The 25,032-nt window shown below is 36.8% G+C and overlaps 1 protein-coding gene across 29 annotated transcripts in view; it reads left to right on the forward strand.

The window, feature by feature from the left end:
• LOC148056695 (uncharacterized) overlaps window positions 1–25,032 on the forward strand; it is a 471,302-nt gene that overhangs the window by 190,254 nt on the left and 256,016 nt on the right. The window contains exon 6 of one of the 29 annotated variants that reach the window (XM_087748715.1): window positions 10,192–10,283. The exons of the other annotated variants lie outside the window; for them this stretch is intronic. The gene's annotated coding sequence lies outside the window, so the exon portion shown is untranslated. The remainder of the gene's footprint in view (window positions 1–10,191; window positions 10,284–25,032) is intronic. 29 annotated transcript variants of the gene reach the window in all.

The raw sequence follows: 25,032 nt of genomic DNA on the forward strand, positions 1-25,032 counted from the left end.
TGGAAATCTTCTTGTATCAGAAGGGAGAAAGCCCATCTGAATCCTGTATTATCTCAGCGTTTTGATTACGAAGTCTTATCTTTAAGAAGCACTGTTTTTTAAAAGATGTATCTTGCACGTATAACAATACAGTAATGCTATTTACTACTTAAAATGTGTGATTTGAAAAGATGCCCCAACACATTTGTCTGTAAGTTGTTTTAAATATGTTCCAATACTCTGACTTACTGTATAAAAACCTAATACAAATTAAAAGTAAAAAAAAAACCAGGACTGTTGCTTTGAAAATTCAATTTATACCCTTATTTAAAAGAAACAACAGCAACAGCACAGGATTCTTAAGCCTGTAAGTGCCAATATAGATGTTTCTATTCAATTTTAAATCTACTTTAAAAATATTTTTGAGTAATTTATGACTTCGCAATTGAAACAGTCATGCGTAACTGGCTTACATACAACAGAACACTTAAGCAGCAAATCCAAAGACATCAGTCATTATTACCATTTCGTGTCCTAGTTACAGTACATTAATAAGTAGTTCTATGCTAATAAAAAGAATTTACAGGAAAGAGGTACTGCATTTCTTTTAGCAGTTATGTATTCATTACCAAGTCAAAGTTTTTCAGCTTCACTGAATAAGGGTAAGAAAGTTGCCAAGGAAAGTATGGGAAATTGGCTGAAATTGTAGCATCCAGTAAAAACAATAGGAAAAAGTACACTAAGGTCAATAAAATATCTGTGATGAGGTAGGTCTCATTTCTTTTGTCTTTTTCAGGTTTTCTACAGTCATCATTTTCTCTTCGTTTTGGCTATCTTTTTTTTTTTCATGGCAATCCTACAAGGATGAAATGAAACCAAGTAAAATTCCCTTCTCTTATGCTTCTGATATTGAGGACAAAGACTTTCTCCAAACACTGCACAATACAGTTTTTGGTAGAAGCAAAAGAGTGCTATACTCTATAGAAGTAAGAATCTACAGGAGGCCACAATCAAAAGACAGTATGAACTTGATCAGAAACAAAGAAAAAGGCACTGTGATTCAGTGTGGTTTTTTTTTTCTTTCTGGTTGGAAGAGTTAAGGAGCAAGTCACACTGTTAGCATCAAGAGCAGCAGTGCCCTCCTTGAATAAGTGTCTTGGATAAAAAAGTGTTCAGTACTCCATTTCTAACCAAGAATGGAGGTGGATAGCAAAGGAGACAGAGAACACCTTACCCTACCTGCTATTTAACAGTGCCGATAAATGCAGCTCACAAAGTTCAGTGCTTCTATTTCTCTTGATGCCCAAAGAACTAAGAATTTGATCTTTGATTCAGTTGCTGCCGTCAGCAGCTTGTGTGTTTTCAGAACCATTGAGAAGTACCATTTAGGGCATGAAAGTCTGAGGGACTTAAGGCAATCAACACCAAGGCCAGCAGCCTGCAGTATGATGCAGCCTTTGACACTTATGTAGGCTAAAAGACTAATATTAATCTGATCTAAATTACAATCTGCTTATGCCTTCTGCTTATTTTTGCTGTCATATGTGTTTTAAATTATTAAAAGCAGAAGTTGGAAAAATTAGGCTAAATAGCAGGCTGTTCACAGCAGTGAAATATACAGAAAGAGCACAGGATAGTACAAGGTTAGGGAGGTAACAGAACTAAGAATCTTAAGCTTTCTAGCTGGCAAATTTAAATTGCTTCGTCCTGAGTTGGACCAGGCATGAAAATACCTTTTCCAAGGATATGACCTGATTGTGCATCTTAGTAATAAACTCCTGAAAGCAGACATCAGATTGATTTCATAATTTATTTTTCTTTAGAATCATAGAATCATAGAATGTCCTGAACTGGAAGGGACCCACAAGGATCAAGTCCAACTCCCGTCCCTGCATAGGACAACCCCAAAATTCACACTGTATGTCTGAGGGCGTTGCCCAAAAGCTTCTTGAATGTTGTGAGGCTTGGTGCCATGACCGCCTCCCGGGGAATCCTGTTCCAGTGCTCCACCACCCTTTGGGTGAAGAACCTTTTCCTAATGTCCAACCTAAACTTCCCTTGTGAGGAAGCTGTAGACCGCGATGAGGTCTCCCCTCAGTCTCCTCTTCTCCAGGCTGAACAGACCAAGTGACTTCAGCTGCTCCTTTTACGGCTTCCCCTCTAAACCCTTCACCAACTTTGTGGCTCTCCTCTGGACATTCTCTAGTAGCTTCGTATCCTTTCTATACTGTGGTGCCCAAAACTGCACATTGGTTTCTAACTTCAGTTTGCTTTTTCTTGAACAAGACACTTGTAGAAATGATGCAGTCACTCTTTTCCTATACCTGCCTCAAATGATGCTGGAAACGATCTCTATCCTAAATCAAATCTTTGGGACAGCTATAAAACTTAAACATGCAACTTTGAATGAAGGACAGCTCGATCTGATGAAGAAGCGTGATCCTATTTAGGACACTTGTGTTTCTATGGAGTAAACTCGGTTTCTATTTGCTAGGATCCTCTGTATGCACTGAGTGTCCTCATCCTGTGCTTGAGAATCATGTTCCCTTTTGTTTTCTCTTAGGACTTCTGACTTGCTGGCATCAGAAATGGTACGGCGTGTCCTTTCGTTAGAGGAAAATACCTTACTAGGCATATTACTGGGAAGTGGGAGATAGGGGCTAGAATTCTTGGACCTGGAGAAAGAAATTTTAAGACAAGTTTTTTGGTAAATATTACTGGAAGGTTATCATAACAGCACTCATGTCCCATGTTTGTGAATGGAAGTGATTATGAATCACAACAAAGTTCTGTATCATTCTGCTACTTTGTGTGTATTGCAGAAATAATGACGAATTTCATGACGTATCAAATACTTTGTCTCTATCAAAGTTAAGGTCCATTTGCTTAACTATTCCGAAAAATAATGCAACTCTCTGTAAGTTATGAAAACTTTTTATTTGATGTCAATATACATGTACATCTTAAATCTTTGCCATGATCACCCTTCTCTCTGTTTGTCTAAGTTGATGTTTTCAGGACTGAAGGAAATTGAATTACATAATAAAACAAATTTTATAACGTTCTATGTGTTGTTCTGTGCTAGCTGTACTTCAGGGTATGACAGATGACAGTCCTGAAATCTGTATATGCTTGTCTAAGCTCTTCCAGAAAGTGCCAGATAACCTTATTTTTGACAAAACCAAGATCAGAGCTGGTTAATCTTTGATTATTTTTTTAACTTTGTCTGGATATCATCCATCTGCATATAGGTGCTGTTGATTTATCTATCTGACTGTTCTTGAATGTAAATAAAGATGTCCTCATTAGTGTAACTGCAACTGGAAATATCTGTGGAAACCAGCTTTTCAGAATGTTAAGGTCTTTTACTGAAAACATTCCAAGTGTATATATGTATGAATAGAAACACCAGATTTGTATGTGACAGTTTCTTAAGTTTAAGTTCTCTCAATGTTATGACATAATACGAGGAATCTGATTTTACATACACAAAAATGTAGGAAGAAAATGACAAAACACTTATTTTTTTTTCCAGGGGCAAAGCAGTATCAACAATAAGCTACTTAGTGTATGCAGGGGAGCAAAAATAACATCAGGATTATTGCTGGGCATTATTCATGTTTAAGAATCATGTTGTGCAAAAAGGTTCCTATACAGAATTTTACACAACCTACATTTTAAACAAGTTATGAAGCACAGAAACATGCCTAGTCTGGAAATATTCTTCTTAGAGGAAGATTCCTCATTTTTTTAGTTTCTGATGTAACAGCTCATCAGAGCATAACATCAAGTAATTAAAATACATTAAATTTTATTCTCCAAGCACCTAGTTTTGCTAAACAGTGAGACTGATGTAGAACAGAATAATGGAGCAATCTATGAACCTTGCACAGTATTACAGTGTTTTGGGTAGTCAGGTTTGTACATCTCAGGTATGACATAGTGTCATGTAATTATAAACTCTCATGAACTGATAAAGGTGATTTGACATCATCTTGACTTTTGCAAGAACTTTAAAATAAAGCCACGTATGAGAACTGGTGACTGAAATATTTATTATAATCATCCTTTTAGAAAACTGTGGGTGTGTAATGCAAGTACTGACTAGCAAAAGCTAAGGTTTGCAACTTGTACTTACCCAGTATCTTCAATTGGCTGTCCCTTTCTTGGAAGGGAGGAAAGAGTGGGAATCCCTTTCAACTGAAATTTCTCTCTCTTCTTTTTTTCTTTTTAAGGATTTACGTAGGCCATGGAAAAACTGAGACTTCAAAATGAGACCCTTTTTGTTGTGATGAATATGTCTCCTCCTCTGATGTTGCTTTTGTATAAAGGGAAGATCTACCTGTATCGTTAATGTATCATTGCACTTCAGATGTGAGAGGCTCTGGTTCGAGATTGATTAGTGGTGTTAGGAGAATAATGATGAAACTCAGTTTGCTTCCTTCCTCTTAAGTTACTCTCAGGCATGCGTAGGAATAGGGATAGTTTGGTCTTGATTCAGGAGAGCTGTTCTGAGCAGCAGTAGTTTTAGAAAATGGATGCAGCTTTTGCAGACAAAGTCTGAATTTTTTTTTGTCTGTACATATGAACTGGATCCCACTATTTCATTAGAAAATGTATTTCAGAACTTACCTGTCTTCACTATTGCTGTTTCCTCATATTGATGCAAAATCAAACAGCTTTAAGAGGTGTGAGAGGAATCATTACCATAGCTTTATGGTTGTAACTGCATTCTAGTCTCAGGGTCTATTCCATTTCAGCCAAGTTTTTTTTTGTTTGTTTGGGTTTTGTGGGGTTTTTTTGGGGGGGTGGGGGGGAAACCTGTGTCTCCTTCATGCAAGAAATACCATCCTTCATGCCTTGTTAGTTTGAAAAAATTAAAAGTAATTTGTGTTTAGAGATTTAAATTTACTTTGTATTGTCTGTACAGAAAACTGTGGAAAATAATTTCATAAGTGAATTAAAAGCTACAAGTTATATTATGATAGGAATACCTATTCCCTAATGGAATTGTGCCTATAAATAGGTCATTACATCACCTGGTATTACATCCAGCTGCTTTTGTTCTTGCCACCTAATCTTGTAATACCTTTCACCTGTCTTGACAGTGGTAACTGGAAGTATTTAGCAATCTGGGCTTCTTTTCTGTTCAATGTTGAGTTTCCGTGTGTATGCTCTGTTGAATAGTGCTCCATAGCATGTCAAAGTAAACATTTTAAATGTATGATCACTGCATTCACTTGAATTCTTCTGTCCCGTTTGACAAGAACATGAGCACAGTACATACGATTAAGCCTTAATATCTTTCTGAATACATAACTATTTTAGGCAAGTACACAACCTGCTTTTCAATGAGGAATTCTTTGTCATTGCACTTTCTTTCCTATCTTCTGCGGAGTTCTAGACTAACCTTTCTTCCTTTTTAACATGTTTTTGCATATCAGCAAGAATCTGTTTTCTCTGTTAAGACTAGCTTGCCTGCAGTATTTTTGACAGTTTCAGCAATAAAATATGAATCAGTTTTTGTAAGTGAAAAGCAGAAGCTGTATCTGCATAAGTAAAAACTGTCAGGCTTTTTTCACAAAAAATGTCTAAATCGGTGGGTGCCCTTGCCATTGCACATATTTTGAGCAGGTTTCTTCTTGGTAGATGCTGCAATTTCTGTATGTGACCTGTAAGGTATTTAAATGCTTTTCTGTATTTGCATGTCAACTTTCCTTAATTTAGTAGTGGTTTCACATGCTGAAGCGTAAGTTAGCAAATGTCATGTGGCCTTATCTTACTGTGATATCTCTCACTGCTCACATGGTATTTAATGTGGTTTGGATCAATATAAGCTTTCTAGAAAGAAACATATATCTAAGGCACTTACAGTGGTCAAGAGCAGTGGAAAAGTGGTAGATGCTTATAAATAAGGATATGAAAAGTAGTAGTACGGTGAAAGAATGATGAGGGAGGGAGGAAGGAAGGAAGAGGAGACTTAGGAAGTAATGAGAAAAATCGTGTTACACGATCATTTTCTCCTTGCCAACTGTTCTAAACCTAGAGTGTTAAAACCCTTCTAGCTGTACCAAGTCCCTGATAATTGTCTTTAATAAAAAATGAAGAGTTGAATTGTATGCTGTCATGACTAAGCTGTACCATTTAAATTTGAATTCTTTCCTTTGTGGGTAGCTACAGAAACAAAAGAATCACCTCCCTAACCAAAGATAAAGCACTAAAAGTTCCTATCCCAAGATAAAGCACTAAAAGTTCAGAGTACAAAGGCTCTGTTCAGACCACAGAGATGGGAACCATTTGTTGCAGAGTGTATTGGTATTTACTTCTTAGTGAGGAAGAACAACCACAGCTACCTGCTGGGTCTCATGTTTCACTGTAGACTTGAACTCCAGTTCAGGTCCAGCAGATGGCTTGACCCTTCCAAGGGGGTTGTTGCTTGGTGAATAGTTTTGCATTAAATTCTTCCACTTTCAGAGATGAAATCCAAAATTAAAAGCAAACTTTTGAGTCTCAGCCTTCCACTGCAGTCATAAGTATTGTTTTTAGCTATATGCTGCCAAATGATAGGGCTGACACACCAAATATGTCAAATCCTGACTTTATCATCTGTATCAGCATTGTGTAAAATTTATTAAGCCCTGCAGGAAACAAAAATGCAGGTTTTTAGTTTGTATGCTTACCATGTCTTTTGTAGCTGGAATGAGCAGAGTCAGGCACCTGAGTGGTGTACTTGCTCCTAGAGGCTTACATGTATTGCAGGTCGAAAAGCCACTGTGTCACAGTTAATGCTATAGATGCTTTCCATAAATGTAAAAGTTTCATTTTGATAGACATCCTAAGTCAAAGTAATGAAAGCTAATTTCATGTTTATTACAGATTTTTATGCTAAAATGCACCTTTGCCACTTGCAGCAAAATTGTGACAGGTGGTTAAAATGGTTGAGTAATTATGTACAAATATCTCTGACTATTGCCATTTAATTTCACTGCAAAAACTGTGCAGACATGACAAAAAGTGTAATCCTTCAAAAGAAGCTTGTTGCAGTCACAAGAAAGGATAGCCTTGTAATTGAGGTGCCGCCTGGGATCATAAAAAGGTCTCTCTTGTCTTTTTTTCCTGGCTCTGCATCTGCTTTGAGAGTGACCTTTTGGGAATGTTCTGTAGTCCTTGTACCGCAGTTCTTCACTTAAGGCTGCATGTAGTAAGTATCCTGTGAACAGCTGCAGAATTTTTATAGCATCCAAAATGCAGCTCACGTGGTCGTAGGGTGCAGGCCCAAGGTTTCACAATTGAAAATTAGGCTCAGAGTGCAGCGCAGCAAGAGGAATCGCAGGGAACTGAGAGCAACAATTCATTGTTCCTGCCTCTTCTTTCTTCCTTTCCTCAACTGCTGCGACTCAGTTCACTTTGTTCTTGTGCTCTGCTCTGTCAGGCCATGGATGTCACTATTTTACCATGCTCCATTTTCAGGGGCATATTGACATTCAGTCTCCAATAGTGTTGAACCTAATTGAAGAGTCAAGAAATTCATGCCAAGTCTTCATGATATTGTTTGTAGTTCTGTAGATCTGCCTGTCTGTAGAGCTGTGTAACCAATGTAACAGCCGCTGCTTGCTTAGAAACTGATTTCTCATCCTTAGCAACTTCTGTGCAATATGTGGTTGAGAAGCTAATTACACGAAGCTAATTACTGTTTTAAAACAGGGATAGTGGGATGTTTGTGCATTATTAATGTAAGCAAGATTTTGCATATATGAAGATTATCTAATTATTTAGTGATTTTTGAATTGTAAGCGTTAAAGGCTGATACAGAAATGGTAACAATCGGTTGTGTGCACAAAAATAATTCACAATAGCTCTTTTACTTGGTGTACTAACTCAAGATGCTTTGTTATACTTCTGCAATATTTTGGATTGAGGATTGCACTACTGATGTGGAGCTTCTTTGACAATATCCCATATTGTTTCTGCCCTCACCTGAGTTCACCTGCATTTCTTTTAAGACCTGAGAATTGGTGTGTTGCTTCCCAAAAGGATGCGAGACCTATCTTCCTTCAAAGGCTGGGTTTTTTTATAGCAATGCATGTAGTAAAAAGTTGAGCTCAAAAGACTTGTCTTTTCCACAGCAGTGAAAATCTAGAGGCCCCTGTCATTTAAAACACCTGTGGACAGGGTTGAGACACAGATATCTGTCCATGTATTGAGCACTGTATTGAAGAATGTGTTAAGGTAAAACAGAGCAGGCTCTAATATGTGTAGCAGTGTAACAGGTGGCATCACTTCTGTGCTGCTGGGAACAACTGCTGCCGGCGTGATGCTCCCTCGCTGTGCCCTAGAACAGATCTGGGTGCAGTTCAGGACAAGAACAGTGGCAACTCCTCTCTGCTGGACCCAAGCATAGCTACTATTTAGAGATGTATAGGCCATATGTTATTCCTGGCAGAAAGTATTATCCTTTCTATGAGTATCCTTCCTTGCAAACTTCATTTTGTTAGTTTTTCCTGACCCTCAAAATAGTCGGAAGGAAATGCTTTCTTCTGCAAAACAAAAACTATTTTTCTTATAGGGCCTTTTCAGCAAGCTTTGAAGAACACTGAAGCTGGGGGAGATAAGTTTGCTGAATATCAGATCTGCAAACTGGCTCTTTACTTAAAAGGTCCAAGTTAATGTTGTACTATTTTCCTTTGAGGGCAGTGGGTGGGCAGGAAGAAAAGGGGAGGGGTTACAAATGTGGTTAAATCGTGCTTGACTGATTCCGTAATGGGGAAAAACATTACTGTTTTGGGATTGGATGCACATTTACATTCTGTCTGTGATTAAATAAACTATTTTATAATGCCACACTAATAACTACAAGTAAGTACTTCATGTGTATTTTTCAAACGCTAACATACATTTGTTCAGGACCACAATTATGAATATATAGGTTGCAAAATAGTAGTGAGGAAGACAATGAATGTTGATATATCTTACTAGAATTTCTTCTTGGATTTAGGTATTATATATTTATTGCTTTGGGTTATGATTTTTGTAAAGCACTGACATACTTTTACCTTCCAAAGACTTCTGCTTTGGCCTGCGTTAAGACAAATGGTACAAGTCTTGAAGCTTATTAACTCTAACCAAAAAAATAAATGTAGTATGCAGTTCTTGCAGAAGTTTTTCTAGGGTATTATCATTGTTGTGTAGCTCTTTTTAATGATCAGAACAATGCATCTTCCTCATTATACAGAAAAACTATTTGTCTCTACATCAAATAATAAAGAAATGCATGATTTTCCCATCTGGTTCTACCACCAGCCATCACCATCCTGTGTTTCAAATGTAAGAAAAAGTTCCCTCAATATCTTGAAATGTGTTGCATGGGGATAAATGATAGCCTAGTTCAGCTGCTCGTAGCTAATAATTTGATTGCTTTCCTTGGATTTAGGAGGCACGACTTTGAATTTGATTCCTCAGTCAGAAGAGGGACATATAGCTGAGTTTGCTATTTTGTAGAAGAATCTTCAGTGAGGGGTAGACTTTCATGCTTTGGCAGAGGGATAGATCTTGCTCTCTTTTCAGTGTGGAATGAAATCATGTTCCCAAAACTCGAATCCTATTGTAAAAAGCACCTCTTTTTACAAAAAGCCTTACTGCTTTAAAAAATGGAGGAGAAGATTTGGCTTTCTGTTGTACTTTGCAGCACAACCTTAACTGTGCTCTAGTACCAAAAGCCAGCATAGTAGGCAGATTGCCATATTATCTGGCAATGTCTCAATAATGAAATTTTCTGGTCTTCCAGTATGAATCCTCAGGGCACAAACCTGGAAATGAGCTTCATTCATACTATATTATTTAGACACTTTAAGCACCTATATACTGAGGCTAAAGGCTTTTAGTTCATATTTGAAAATAAAGACATGCCACAAACAAACCAACAAATATTTAAGGGTTATATTTAGAGCCACTAGCTATAAAGATGGAAAAAAATCAATATAATTGTTTTCTCTTATTGAATTTTTCCTTAGAGCTTAACAGAAGGATTTAAGGCAAACTAAATGTCTGCTGTTATTAAAGTCATTTAATATCCTAAGAACTAAAAGGTCTTTCACTGAATGTGACTTTCTCATAGCTTGGTCACTGACAAAGCAAATTAGCCATCTTTTCCCTAATATTGCTAAGGTAAGTTGTCTTGCCTTCCTTTGTTCTTTTTTTTTCTCCTTTCCCCAGGTGAGGCTCCTTGCATAGTTGCATGTCTTAAGTTTCAACTTCGGCTGTTTCTACTACTGCACTGGGAAACTTGCCAGTACACATAAATCAAGGTTTGTCTTTGCTTGTTTCCTCATGTTGAACTCCCACAAAAGCTCTGCAATGCAAAAGCTATAAAATGTTCTAATTTCATGCCTTGTTTTTAGTAAGTTGGAAAACAGAAGCTTTAATCTGGATCTTCTCTATTTAATATTAAAGGTGCAACTGCTGACGTTGATAAAATTGTAGAGAATCCAGGCAATTGTATGTGAAAGGAAGAGAGAGATATCTTTGTCTTGCTGTGAGTCCCGTAAAATCACAAGTCATATTATCTGTGGTGCCATCCTTCTATAGAGATAGGGGGACAGAGGAATCCATGCACTGAAAGATTGCCCTGGTACTGCCTCTGCTTTCCTTCAGTTCGTCTCTTTTGGAAGGGGATCCTTGCAGAATGCTAGTGGTAGTTTCAGAGGTGACTCTTCCATGCCTTCCCTCATTTGCCCTGTTCATCTTGCTGATAAAGAAAAGGGCTGGAGCAGCCATTGGAATGGAGATATGTGTTTATGTTACTCCCTTGCTATCATGAGTCATTTACTCTAGTACACATTTGTTTCCTATTCTACCCTGAGGGGGAGAGAAAGATAAATGCTCCACTTGCCTCAGAAAACTAAAATGGAAAAAGTCACACTTACATTTCCTCATTTGTTCTGCCAGTGTGCCACCAGCTTGTGGAAGAGAGGGTGAGCAGAAACATTTAGTTTTCTCGCTAGTCTAATGGAAAAAGACATGAAAAAGTCACTTGACTGATTATTTATGGCCAAAAGCAAATTCAGTAACCGTGCTAGGTGAGGCTTAAAGAGCCCGAACTGTTACATATACATGGCTTGGTGTATCTGCCTCTCTCTGGAGCCTGCTTTCCTATGGCATTTTGAAAGAATCTACAGCAATGTTCTATTAATTTCTACCTTTAAATATCTGCTTTGCCTAAATAAAAAAAAAAAAAAGAACTGACTTGCACAGTACCCATAGTTGTAAGAAGTTACCAATTACTGGAATTGGTTCTGCCTCATTGAAATGCTCTTTCATCTCAAGGATTGAGACATTCTTTCTATTCGAAAAGATTTTTTTCTTTAGAAAAAGAATTCTCTAAGCAGCGTTTGGCAGTTGGCAAAGATATTGCTTTGTTATTACTACCTTTACCCACTGAGGTTTGCTGCATCTGCTTTAGCTAAAATCACATTTATATAAGTGGTCTATCAGTCATGCTTCTCCCCTGCACTCTCAGAAATGGAAATATTATTTCAAATACTTGCAAAATAGTCTACACCAACTGCATTCATTTCATCAGATTATATAAAATCCAAGGATTACCACACTGTCAGGATATACAATAAAAAGAGTAGCTCTAAAGATTTTTAGGTGTTTCAACAGTTTGCAATGAATGGGCCGAGGGCTGTTTTTTGCAATGCAAAAGGTGTATTAAAAAGCTGAGTGTTGGACTTTTAGGTGTTTTTGCCTAACTTCACTTTTGTCCTTTAGAACGAGTTTTGGTTTTCATTGCAATGAAAGCATGAAGTAGAAACAGTTTTCTCTGGTCACTTCCCTGAGACAGCAAAGGAGCTGGGGACAGGTTCTTCTGTTTCCCTCTCCCCAGAGATTCCCCTCCTGAACCTAAACAGCAAAGAGAAAGGGAAGAATCACAGACACTGTTGTGTTTGGAACTGGTAGATTAGGTAACACCAGCGGTCTCTGCAGGTTATGTGCACACCATATATGGGGACTTACATTAGGCAATTTGGAGAAGTTGCAAGAAGTTTGATGACGGGAACTTAACTGGCAGTCACCCTCTGCATAAAATTTTTGTAGCTGGAGGATAATTTGTGCTCTGAACTGCAGTTTGAATGTTTGTGCTGAAATTTGTCAAACTGTGGCTAAAGGAGCTCAATGCACCTTTGCAAAGCCCAGTGCTGGACAACTCTGATTGACCAAGCAAAAAAAGAAATACAAGTTTTTCAGTCTGTGTGAGAGACACCACACCAGCAGTATTGAACTGAGTTAATACGTAGTAGCATGAAGTAGTTGATGGCAGTTTTGCCTCATCTCTGTGGGTATAAGAGACAGCAACAAAGGAGAACTATTGTAGCTTGCCTATACAGGAAGGTACAATGGCCTTATAGTTTGAAGAACAGAAAATATTCCTGCAATAGAATAGCTCTCCTTAGGTGAACCCTGTGTGTGTGGCAAGACAGACTTGGCCAACAAACCCAGAACTAATAAGGATCCCTGAAGTCTGTCCTGTAATAAAGGAGACTGCAGAAGACAGCCTCTACAAGGGCTATGTTTATGGCCGTGCACATTCAGTCTGGTTCTGTATGAGAAAGGTGGGAAGGTTCGAAAGAGGAAAACTCCATTTTCTTGCTTAAAAAAAGATGTACTTCTAGAATAATCGCAGGACTAAAACATTAGGGATGCTGTCAGTGAAGACAAAATTGATTCAGTTACAACTTGCAAAGAAGGTACACTGGAAGAGACTAAAGGCTTTTGACAAGGATATTTAAGTAAATAAGTGCTCACCCTGATTTTATTCACCTTTTAGGTGTGCGCCTAATGTGCTTGGAATCTAGACAGCAGGAAAGGAGGCTTGTAGCCTTCTGATGCTTATCCTTTTGAATGGGTGAGAGGGAAAACTAATGGTCTGACTTCTGTTAAGCAGGAGTCAATATTGCTTGTGTCTGGATTATGCATTAAAACATCTATTTTATGGAAGTTGCTGATGTTATAAGTGGTATGTTATCCATATTTGCTTCAGATATTTGCATCCTGCTAATGATTATGTTAATTTCATGTGTTGTGTACAGTGTAACTCATACCTATCTACCTATGCTTCATCTATTTCATGAATGAAATGAAATTACCTTTCCCTTGAATTGTGAGCACAAATCTGAATTTGAAATGCTCATGGATACTTCATTGTAGCTAATCTTCATACGTGGAAAGCTATTAGCACTGCTGAATAATCGTTCAGAAGTGAGGTCTTTCATTTTATCAATATCCCTAATAGACTTTGCTGCTGCAGAAAAAAGCATTCTAATTTTACTAGAGGAATCTTTTACAAGTTAATTTTATGAAAATGCTAATAACTGTGGCAGTGCTTGAAAGAATTTAGAGTAGCTCCTATTTTTCTTGTTAAACTCTGGAAACTACCTTTTTAGTGCTGCATTAAAAGCAATTTGTGGTACTTGGTGTCTGTGGTTTGTTCTATTTTTGTACAACTTTCATAGTCCCAGAACATTTTCACAATTTTAAGTGCTTTCAAAGCTACTAATGAAGAGCACTTTATTACATCTAGGCATTAACAAAGCTAGAGATGTAGACTAAACAAAAATTACAAAGTTTATATTGTGAAATAAACCCCAAAGGATAAAAATAATTATCCTGCTGTATAAATTACACATTTTCAAAGGTAAAAATAGATGTCTTAAATTATCATAATTAAGTATTCTCTGAAATAAACCTTGAAGTGACATGCACATACTGCATGAGCAGATGTACTTACTATATAAGCAAGTGTTAAACAGAAATGGTTACTTTGAACTGTTGGAAGCAATACCTTGATATGCTGTCTTTAATCTGCACAATTCTCATCTCAAAGTATTTAGAAATATTTAATCTAGTGCTTATTAATGTTCCTCTATTTTGAGAACTTGGTCTCACCATTATTTGAGTTTTTTGGAGGATAAATAATATATGGCTGTCTGTCATCTTCATCTTACTGTTTTGATTACCTCTAGTATCATCTTTCTCATCCTTTCGTCTTTAAATGAAATACTCTTTTTGTTGCATTAGAAAGGGCTGGAGAAATGATGCAACTTCTTTATGCCAAATATTGTAAAAAAAAAAGATATACCCTTTTTCAGACTAGCCACACTATTTTCAAGAATTTATCCCACGGCTTTATTTTTCTCATAACCTCCTTGCAGGAGAAAAGGGGAAACAATAAGAAGAATAAAAAAAAACTGTTAAGGATGCCACACTCATAGTATTATCACTTTTAGAAAGCCTAACTTGGTAGAAAGGAAATATTATTTTCCTTGCATAAACCTTTCTTGATTCTTAGTAACTACAGCATAATAAATTTTACATGGTCTATATAGGAAAATTTCAGATTATGTTCTCAATATTTTCACTTCCTTCTATGTCCCAGTGACATGCAGGCACTCTGATTTGTATGTCTTTGAAGGATCTTCTGCTACTCTCTTGGAATAGTAAATCCAGTACAGCTGTTCAAAAACCCACAGAAAATTTAATGAGAAGCAGAGTGCAAAATTTTTTGATTAATACTCCAATTCTCTGCCTGAGTGCAACAGTGCCATAAGACCTGATTTAGCACTAGCAGAGAAATCCATTGTCAGCCATTGACTTGAAATATATGGGTTTAACCCTAAATGTTTGTGATGATTCACTTTCTCAAATTGGAAATGCACTTGGCTGTCAGTGTTGTGTGTAACATAAATACTCAGATTTGACTACGAAAGATCTCATCTATTTCCTGCAAATATTCTTTCCTCTCCTTTTCCTTCCCAAGGCATGATAAAAGATCTGAGATCAGGATTTGTATTTTCATTATGGAAGAATTGGTTATGCTGGAGGGAGAACATTGTATTCCCCTTCCCCTTCTCTCTCCCCTGTCACTCCACAAACACCCGAATATGAGCTACAGAGGAATTCCCTAGAGACATGACATATCTAAGCTCTTATAGCTGAGGCTTCTTGCTCTCACCTTCTGTCATTTTTTTCTAAAGGCAGTTGGTGTCTGTAGCAAACTGAGGTAAACCTGTATGAAAATCATTGATGAGATTCAGTGGGATAATACTGGAATTTCCCATTGCTTGAGCCACAGGAAATATGAAGAAATGGGATTACTGATTTTGCTGAAGGAAAAGTGCCAGCCTTGAGTTGTTCTGTAGATACTCTATCTGATCAGTTTTTAAACTTCATATTCCGAATGTTTCAAAGGGACAGGAGGCCCCCAGTACCCATAGAAATAAGAGTGTCTCCTATGCTTTTAAAGAGGACATCTTTGGAGTATGTCCTCTTCTCCCTCAATTTGTGTGGAGCAATGCCCAGCTCTATCAGGAGTATATTCAGGTTGCTTGTTAAAGAGTCTAATCCTTTTCCATGTTTTATGTGATTAAAGTACAAGGTAATGGGAATCTTTTCGCATTATTCCCCCTCTCTCTAATGGGAGTTGTGTTTTTTAATTTTCTTTTTATATATGATAAAGATCTTTAAAAACTGTGGTAGGAGTATGGACTTGTAGGATTTGACACTGTTGTTTTATTCAGTTTGACCAGAATAGACCATGTGTCTGTTCCTGAAATATTTCCCTTGGTTGCTGTGGGCTATGAATCAAACATCCCCTTTCTGTCGTATTTTGTTTTGGTAAGCATTTAAAAAAAATCTTATTTTTTCAATTCGTAAGGATTTGTATCATTGAAATTCCATGCTTGCTAAGGAAGAATTAAAAAGATGACTAAACTGGATATTCTATATGAAGTGGACTAAATAAAACCCATAATCTTTTGATTTGTCAATGCTAGAAATGTAGAGGATTGTCACCTTAATTCTAGATGTTTTTTAAAAGCAAGATACAATGTTCACTGTTAAAATCAAATTAAAACATATTTCCATGAGATTTTTGTAAGACAGATATCATTTAAACAGTGAATGACCTCACTGACCTCCATGATAGCCAGGGATATCTGAAACTGCAAAAGATGTGTCTTCCAACTCCATGTCTGAATGACACCTGCCAGCTTATATTTTTCCTGTTTGTTTTATAGATCATTGCATGGAACAATTGCTATGTTAGGTTAAGCTATTTCCAGTTCTATAAATCGTTTTTCAAATATTGAAGGTAAATCCTGAGGCCATAGTAAATATCTTCTTCACAGTGACGCTTGTCATATTAGGTCTTTTTCTCAGTCATCTTTAATAGAATAGTAGCTATATGGAGAACTTGTTTGTAGGTATGTAAGAATATAACTTTGGCTATTCAGAAGAGATGTTTCTGTGCTGGGATTCCGAATTTAGGGTATGGATCCAAGTCAACATCTGTTCAAACTGGGGAGAGTCTTTCTGTTGACTTCACTGGAATTTGAAGTGAATTTTAAAACTCTTTAATCATTGACTAATTTCAAGTATATTTTGGAAGATATAAATATAAAACAAAAAGTGTGTTTTATAATATATATATATATATATATGCCAACTACTTAACCTGTTACATATGATATAACAAAGTATGGCAATGTAACTATTTGGTATAAGAGGACAGCCTTCAATTATAGTATGAAGGACATGAGTGTAGTTATTTGATCAAGAAAATGGAATGCTAAACACAATTTAGGCTTTGAATAAGGAGAATTTTCTCATCTGTTCTATAGTATAGCAATATTGTTCTGCTGATGTCCCAAGGCTGGACTTGTAAAAGACTGCTGAACAATGGTAACTGGCACTTACAAAAGCATGAGTTACTCCACAGTATGTTCTTGTTTTGTTATTGGTTACTAAATGCTTCAGAATGTGGAGTAGATTTATTCAGAACAATTTCATGGAGTTACCAAATAGCTTGTATTTCTTTTGTGTAATTGAGCTTTGCATGAAGTTGGAAGAAAAATAATTGGAAATATTTCTGCATTTTATTCAGAAGTAGTTTATTTCTATTCTATAATATTGCAAAGATTAACAATTTTCAGGGACTAGATTTTCCTGCTTTCTGTAAAGATACAGCTATCATTAAAAATATCTTTCTATGTTGAGTTAGAGTGCAGTTTTTCAGTGCACATCCATCTAGTCACAGACACTTAAAAACAGTGAATGCCAAAGGGGAGAAATAATTCTGAATTTAAAAAATGTGAACAAATAATTTAAGAAAATGTTTTTTTCTTTAAAAGTGTTGTCAGCTGCATTCACAGCAAGTTAATTAATTCTTGCATATTAAGAGGGAAGATCTGTGTAAGAATACTCATTCTCCTACATTTTGAAGAATCAGAATAGGGGATGTTTGCGTATAAAGTGCTGTCAATTCACAAACACCTTGTTTGGTGCCTTTAGAACCCAGATTGAGGTACGTTTTGGTTTTGTTTAACCTAGCTGTCCACCAAATGGTCAAAGGCCATCCTGCTGTCTGCTGTGGTGTCTACCACGTTAAATTGGTGGCATGGAAAACTAGGATTATTTGATTCAAATCCTAAAATTAGTGTAATAAATTAATCCTTGCCATAATGTTATATTACACCTGCCAGCTCTCACAAGTTAACATGTGGTGTGTGTGAGGGAGGAAATCTTCACTTCCAGTAGTGATGACAGTGACCAACTTTTCCAAATATATCTTCCTAATGTTATTTCTTTTTAGTCAAGATCAGTGTTGTTGGCTTATTTTTTATTTCCTTTTATTTCCTTTTTTATTTTTTTATTTCCTTCATTTTTTATTTTTTTATTTCCTTTAATAATCTAATTAGTCATTATAAGTCAACACAGTGTTTTGTTGTTGGTTGTTTTTTTTTTAAGTTTTATTTGTATTTAATACCAAGACTGAATACAAATGCCTTTGAAGTATAATGTAATACCATTCACACTGAAGGAATGGAAGGTCAGAATCAAAGGAGAATTTTTTTGATCAAAGGGCCAGCTTCTTTGTCACTTTTGTTAAGTCTGGGACACTGCATATACAACCTCAGTTTCCATGTAAAAACTTCCATTTTAAAACTATTTTTGCAGATTTGCCAAATCTTGGTTTTCATTACTTTCTCTACTGTTTCAAGATCATTTCTCCATGTTTCTCAGAGTTGCACTAGAGATGTACTGAGTTTATCCATGGTTTTGTCTCTTCTTGAAATACAAGCACAGCAGAGGGATATTAATAGAGTTGTTATTTGACAAGTGAGTGGTAAGCTGAATAAAAATCCACTTACTTTATTGTGTAACAGTTATTTCAGTTGTTGTGTTGCCAAGTCTTTTCCAGGTTGATGTTATAGATATGTATTTTTTTCCTCATTTGGGAAGTTTACAGTCCTGAATATTTCCAATCTTCTTGTGCCTAAGACAGTGGTTCTGTTGTGTTACTAAATGCACAAGTCACCTTGCACATATCTTCATTGCTGATGACATTATTGCATTAAGGGTCAGAGATCTTTAGAACTGATCCACAACATTCCTGTTAATACTGTAAGTGTGCAAGGGGCTTCCTGCCCTATGTAGCTGTACAGCTAGAAATGGGAATAGTGGTTTCCCTTAGTCTCATGGTTGGGCAAAATATCACAAAATCATAAAACAAATTGTCCCAGAAAAGAATCTAACCTACATGTTAACTTCACAGTTTATGATATCTCGATGATACAGAACTACTCAAGATGTCAGTGGTCTAGTGTATAGTAGCTCTGCCAGTGCTCACTCTGTAGGAAAGCCATTTTTCTTGACTAGTCAGATTTCTGCCACTTTTAAAATAGCTACCGGCAGGACACAATTTTAGTGTCTTAGCTTTATTGTTTGGAATCAGTCAGCTGAATTAAAAACAAGCAAGTATATCAAAGTAAATGAGGAGCAGCAATGATTGTAATTGGCAGGCGATTTTTTTGTATGCCTCTTACTATGTTCCTTGACCTTCGTTTCTGGATTATTGCGATCTATTCAAGGGATGGAGAACCACTATTTGTTCAAAGTAGGGCAGAAATTCTGTTACTTTTATCACTAGACAGAATTGAGTGGGGGAAACTGTAGTTTGCTTTTTTTTAATTAAGCTTGTAGATGCAGAGCTGATGTTTGAAGCAGTTACAATATGGCATTTGGGCTTAAAATACTAATAGACAATAATTGAAATAATAATTCTCAGTACATATCACAGATCTTTGTGGTTTGTGCTGACATGTATTCCTCCTGCCCTGGCCTTCAAACTGGTGCGCAGTAGGGGAGAAGCAGTAAGTCTTTGGGAGGAGCAAGGTCCTGTTGTTGCAGTCAATAGTAAATCACAGTTGCCTTTGATTAAGTTGGGATTTTCGCTGTTGTGTCTGGCAATTGAATATTTGAGAGATACTTCAGCACGGTGTTAGTCATCGACTTAGCTGCTCAGCAAACACAGGTCTTTATGATCTCAGTCCTTTGCGCTCTACCCTCCATAGTGGCTTTTGTTTGAATACAGAATCTAATTTAAAATCTCTGACCATATGCTCAAAGTTACCTATGGGACTGGCATTAGCAAACAGATTAAATTGCCGTGTGCCAGACATGTCCAGTGACAGCAGATTTTCACTGTAAAAATGAGACTGCTAAGTGCCTTTGATTTTTCGTAAGTATGGGATACAAAATTTTTATGGAAGTTTGGTTTAGTTAGTAAGTAATGTATTATAAGACAAGTATCCATGAGACTCTCTGTAGTTCTTTCATTTTGAAACCCTTGAAAAATATACAAATTTACCATTTCCCCAATTATTTTTTATCTGTTGGTGGGGAGATATCCACTCTTGAAGTTTCATCTTCCTTAATTTCCTTGAAGTGCTAAAATATATTTTAAAAGCTGCTTTTGAAACAATTGTATTTTTTCTTCTAAGAAAAAGGTTCAAAAAGAGATAAAGAAGATATTCCATAGGGATTTTAGAATAGCAAGGAGACTTATTTGGGGGGGGGAAGATACGAACCCATCTATGTAAAATGTGCAGAGTTTCTTTAGATTGTCTTTGCTTCAAACCATATGGAGGATATGACCAGTGAAGAATTCCTTTGAGCCTGAATTAGGTAATATGTAATAGAATATGAATGAGGAAAATGTGGCCAACAAGAAGAACCATCATGCACCTTCCTGGTCAAGTGTCTGGGCTTGTTTTGCTCCTGTTGCTATAAGCAAAATAGCAGTAAATTTTAATAGGAAAGGAATAGCAAAATGGGAAAGGGGAGGGTGTCCATAGACAACTTTGTAAGCTGTGGGTAGCACTTGATTGACAGAGTCACAGTCCTTCCACAGCCGCTGTCCCTACAAAATAGTGACAGTCCAGAACTTGTACCAATGAAAAATCACCTAAAATAGAAACATAATAACACAGCTAAATGCTAAACTGTGACATAATTTTACACAGACATTGTGAGCTCAGACATCAGTAAAACTGATCAAAGTGATTTCTTCTCCTTGCAGAACTGTAGCAAACGTGGAATTGGACTGGTTTAGGCACCTCAGCATGAGATTGCACTTTAGTAGCAATAATTCCTGTAAATTTGCTAGGGAAGCCTGTGTACAAGGCATGTCCAATTTCTTCTCTCTTCTTTGCCGAGAACACTGAAAATACTAAAATTTGCTGGCTTTGAATTCAAAGAGAAATTTTCAACTATGAATTCATGTCAATAAATTAGGGCCTGTGGCAATGGTTCTTTGTCATGCAGTAGGAAATGTGCCATGTTGATGAAGGATTGCAAAGAAAACCTTAAACTGCTCTTAACTAGGATTCCTTCCATAATGGTAGTTCATGAGAGTGAACTCATGAATTTGGGGTTACTCTCCAGGTGATTTAGATCAATACCAAAGAATGTTAGTTGCTGCCTCCAGGCGTCAAAATCTGGGGTGAAAGCTTCATGGGTGAGATTTTTCCCTTCAACTACATTAACATTTACACTGTTTATCCCTTTGTAATGAAATCATACTTCTGCTTACTCTACCCTTTAAATGGAAAATTGTGCGACCCTGCATCGTCCATATCTGAATTCTGCTTCCCCAATTGTTCTCAGCTGTCATCTCATGAACTGCCCAGGTTTACTTTCATGAGGAATCCTATTTGGATTGTTGATTCCTCCACCTGAGTGTATTGTTTGTGCAGGGATGATTCATTTTTGCAAAGCTGATGTATGCCTGCAGATCTTTGGATCATTTTAGTTGTGAAAGTCAGCTTGAAGCACCAAGAAATAGCTATGAAATAATCTCTCTGATTTTTGACAAGGCTACAGTGTTTTGGCTGAAGCAGTAGTAAGACTAAGACTAACTGATATAAGTGTATGGTTTGCCCTTTTTTTATTTTAATGGTAAATGTGATTGTGATGAGGTGACTGACACTTCTTATACCTGTTGTACATGAAAATGCAAGAATGCAATCTTATGAAGTAGTGTTAAACAAAATTAAAGCCTTTTTTTTAACTCTATGCAAGATTGGCTACGTATACACAAAATAGGCTTCCACAAGGTGTTTAATCTGAGCCAGTCCTTAGGTTAAAAATGAAAAGGGCAAGAAGCATCCCTTCTTTGCTAAAATATTTATAGACATCTACAGCAAACTTCCAGAGGTTTTTGAAGATCAAGAATATGTCTTATCTGCCTTTTTAGACCAAGGAATCAAAACTTAACTTTTCTTTTAGTCCCTAAGAGAAGGAACATTTTCAATGTGGGGGTAAAGAAAAGAAATTGTTTCATCTATACCAGGTCCCTGACTCACATCCACATCTCAAAGTCACCTGCATAAAGCCCAAGTAATTGAACTTTCTGATGTTCAAGCGTAGGGGAAATCTGGCTTCAACAGAAGGCCAGATCTTGTGACACTGATGTAGCTCATACAGTAGCTGATAGGTCTGGCTGCCACTAAATGAATATAAATAGCCTGTGAAGTGCTGAAGCGATAAATTCATTGCTGTAATAATTGGATATTTCTTCAGTGTATCTGATGTCATTACATAGACAGTACATCTAATGTGCTGCGGACCTGGGAATCAGCGAAGTTAATTGGTGGTGAATGACTAGTTTCCTTGGAGAATTTGGTCTCAAAGGAGTGATATATCCAAACTCCTTCAGGAGTTGTTGGTGATCGACTGCAATGAACAGCCACCCTGCCTTTACCTTTTTTACATGTCAAACAATTTCAGCCAAACTTGACAACAGTTTCAAATCTATCCTACAAATTAAATGAATATAGGTGGATTGGTAGAGGAGGAAGACTTTATTAGCCATGGGTTCACAGTATATTATAATCTAGAATATCAAGAGAGAGAGCAAGCAATTTAAGAAAGCGTCAGTGCAGTCTTGCTCTGTATTACACCCTGAAGAATCTAGCCGTGAGATACGAGCCCGTAAGAAACCAGTTTTCATTAATTCTGCTGCTGTGAAACTGCTTGCCTTAATTGTGTCACTTTAAGTACACTCTGAAGTAATTTCCTAGTTGGACCTGGGTCTAGTAAATATGGAATGATATCTTCCAAAATAGATTGACAGTTTAACACTGTGTTTTGTGAAGCCATCACTTGATAGATCTGAATTAGAATGCCAAGGAGTAATAGTGATATTCATCTGAAGAAGAGTTCAGGGATTTTTTTCCCCCTCATAACAACACTATCACTTAACACGTTTATGTAGTGTTTGTGCACTCAGTCACAAATTGCAATGTACTACTGCATAAACAAATTCTTTAAGGAATTATTAATTTATATAAATGAGAAAAAACTCTATTTATTTTCAGAAGAAAAAAATATACTACTAGCTTAACTCCAATATCTTTAGTAAACCATGTAAATTAAGTATCACAAGAGCCCCAAATTAATTAGCCTTATAGTCTTATTTCTACAATTAACAAAGTATATTTTACCTTATGGAGAATAAATATGCCTTCTTATCACCAAACCTGAATTTCTTTTCTATAAACACCCAGTTGTTAACTTTGTTATAAATTTGTTTTGCTGTAAATGGTTATATCTGTGTATGACAGAAAGCAAGTAGATTCTTAAATTTGTTCTGCCTTGTAACATAGTTTTATGGTAATCTTCTCATGATGGCATTTCTTAAAACATGACAAAACAAAACAAACTTGTATCTTATCAGTGACTCTTGGAGAAAATACCTGGATTTGTTTACAGTTAGCTGTGTGATACAGCTTACATAATGCTAGCTGCAAGAGACTAAAAACCTTACTGATCGTAAAATACAAAAAAAGAGATAAAAGTTAAAACTTGCTCTGAAGCAACTGGCCTAATTAGGCATTAGTGAAAAACTAACTTGAAGAACTCAAAAGCACCTATTAATCTTACTTGTCAGGTAAAGTTCCTTGAAATACAATAACTTAAAGTTAAAATCATTTTACATTCTTGTGTGTCAGTAATATGTCAAAGATGGGAAGTCATATTGCTCTGGTAAATTACATAGTTGTCTCTTTGGACATCTTGCTTTTTTTCTTTCTGTGGAATCTGTAGGAGCTACTCTTAAGCAAAATCCCTCAGAATCACATTGGGCTTTTAAGGCACGATTTGCTAGTGGGAATGAGGTATCTTCTATATCTGTTTTGTAAGCTGTGGCTTGTAACATTACCATTGAGTTTATTCATATCTTTGGGCTAATCCAGAGCTGTTAATTCTGGGATTCACTACTGATTCAAAGCCATTTGACTTGGGGGAGAAAAAGGAGATGACAACTCACATCTTTCCTCCAGGGTTTCAAAACCAGACAATAGATATGAATATATGTAAGACAGCTGTTTTTATTTTCATGTGTTTATTACAGTCATGCAAGTAGTAGAGACATCCACCAGCTTCATAGCAAAATATATAGCCAAAAGCCAATCTGTCACCTTGCTTGATTAGATGTGTGTGAAATGGCTAGGCTTTATTTTGCAGTTGTCCTGGTTTCAGCTGGGATAGAGTTAATTTTCTTTCTAATAGCTGGTATAGTGCTGTGTTTTGGATTTAGGATGAGAATAATGTTGGTAACACACTGATGTTTTAGTTACTCCTGAGCAGTGCTTACACAGAGTCAAGGCCTTTTCTGCTTCTCACCCCACCCCACCAGCGAGGAGGCTGGGGGTGCACAAGAAGTTGGGAGGGGGCACAGCTGGGACAGCTGACCCCAGCTGACCAAAGGGATATTCCATACCATATGATGTCATGCTCAGCATATAAACTAGGGAAAAAGCTGGCCGGGGTCCGCTGCTTGGGAACTGGCTGGGCATCGGTCAGTGTGTGGTGAGCAATTTCATTGTGCATCACTTGTTTTGTATATTCTTTTATCGTTATTATTATTTTCCCTTTCTTTTCTGTCCTATTAAATTGTCTTTATCTCAACCCACGAGTTTTACCTTTTTTTTTTTTTTTTTTCATTCTCTCCCCCATCCCACTGCGGGGGAGTAAGCGAACGGCTGTGTGGTGTTTAGCTGCCTGCCTGGTTAAACCACAACAGCAACAAATGAATGAAGCACACAGTTGGCTTCTTTTGGTGGTGGTTATTGTCAAAGCAACTGATTTGTCTCAGACTACTTCATTTTTGTTTATGTTATCAGCAAGTATTACATTTTGTCCTTATCTTTTCTTGTGATCTTTGCTTCTCTCCACACAGTGGTAAATGTATACCTACCTTGATGTGAGCTTATGACTCATTTGATTTGCCTTCAAAAAGACTTAGAAGGGAAGCAAAAATTAGGAACATATTCTTGAGCAAAACCAGCTGTCAGACAATGAGCTCATCACTTGACTCAGACCATAAAATGTGGCCAGTAATGGATGGAGCTAGATAAAATGGGTTCTTTCCTACCATGCCAGGCTACATCTGACATTTATTACCTTCTCTGCCACCTACTGCCTCATGGTAGGGTCATGTCTTCCAGTTTTCCAAAATGAAAAGGAATGGATATATGAAAATGCTAAACAAGCCTGTTCTTGTAGGGCAAGGAAAAGGGCCCTCACTTTTGCTGCATGCTTTGCACATCTCTGGCCTTCGGTAACTACTGAGTGGTGGTGTAAATTTCAGTAAACCCTGTGGTGATAGAAGCTGGTGTTACATGGTAACTTTTAATAACAGGTTTGGAATTTAGG

The sequence above is a fragment of the Nipponia nippon genome, unplaced genomic scaffold (genome assembly GCF_047370975.1).
Source record: "Nipponia nippon isolate SJK-2023a ecotype South Korea unplaced genomic scaffold, ASM4737097v1 scaffold_12, whole genome shotgun sequence".
Classification (NCBI taxonomy): domain Eukaryota; kingdom Metazoa; phylum Chordata; class Aves; order Pelecaniformes; family Threskiornithidae; genus Nipponia; species Nipponia nippon.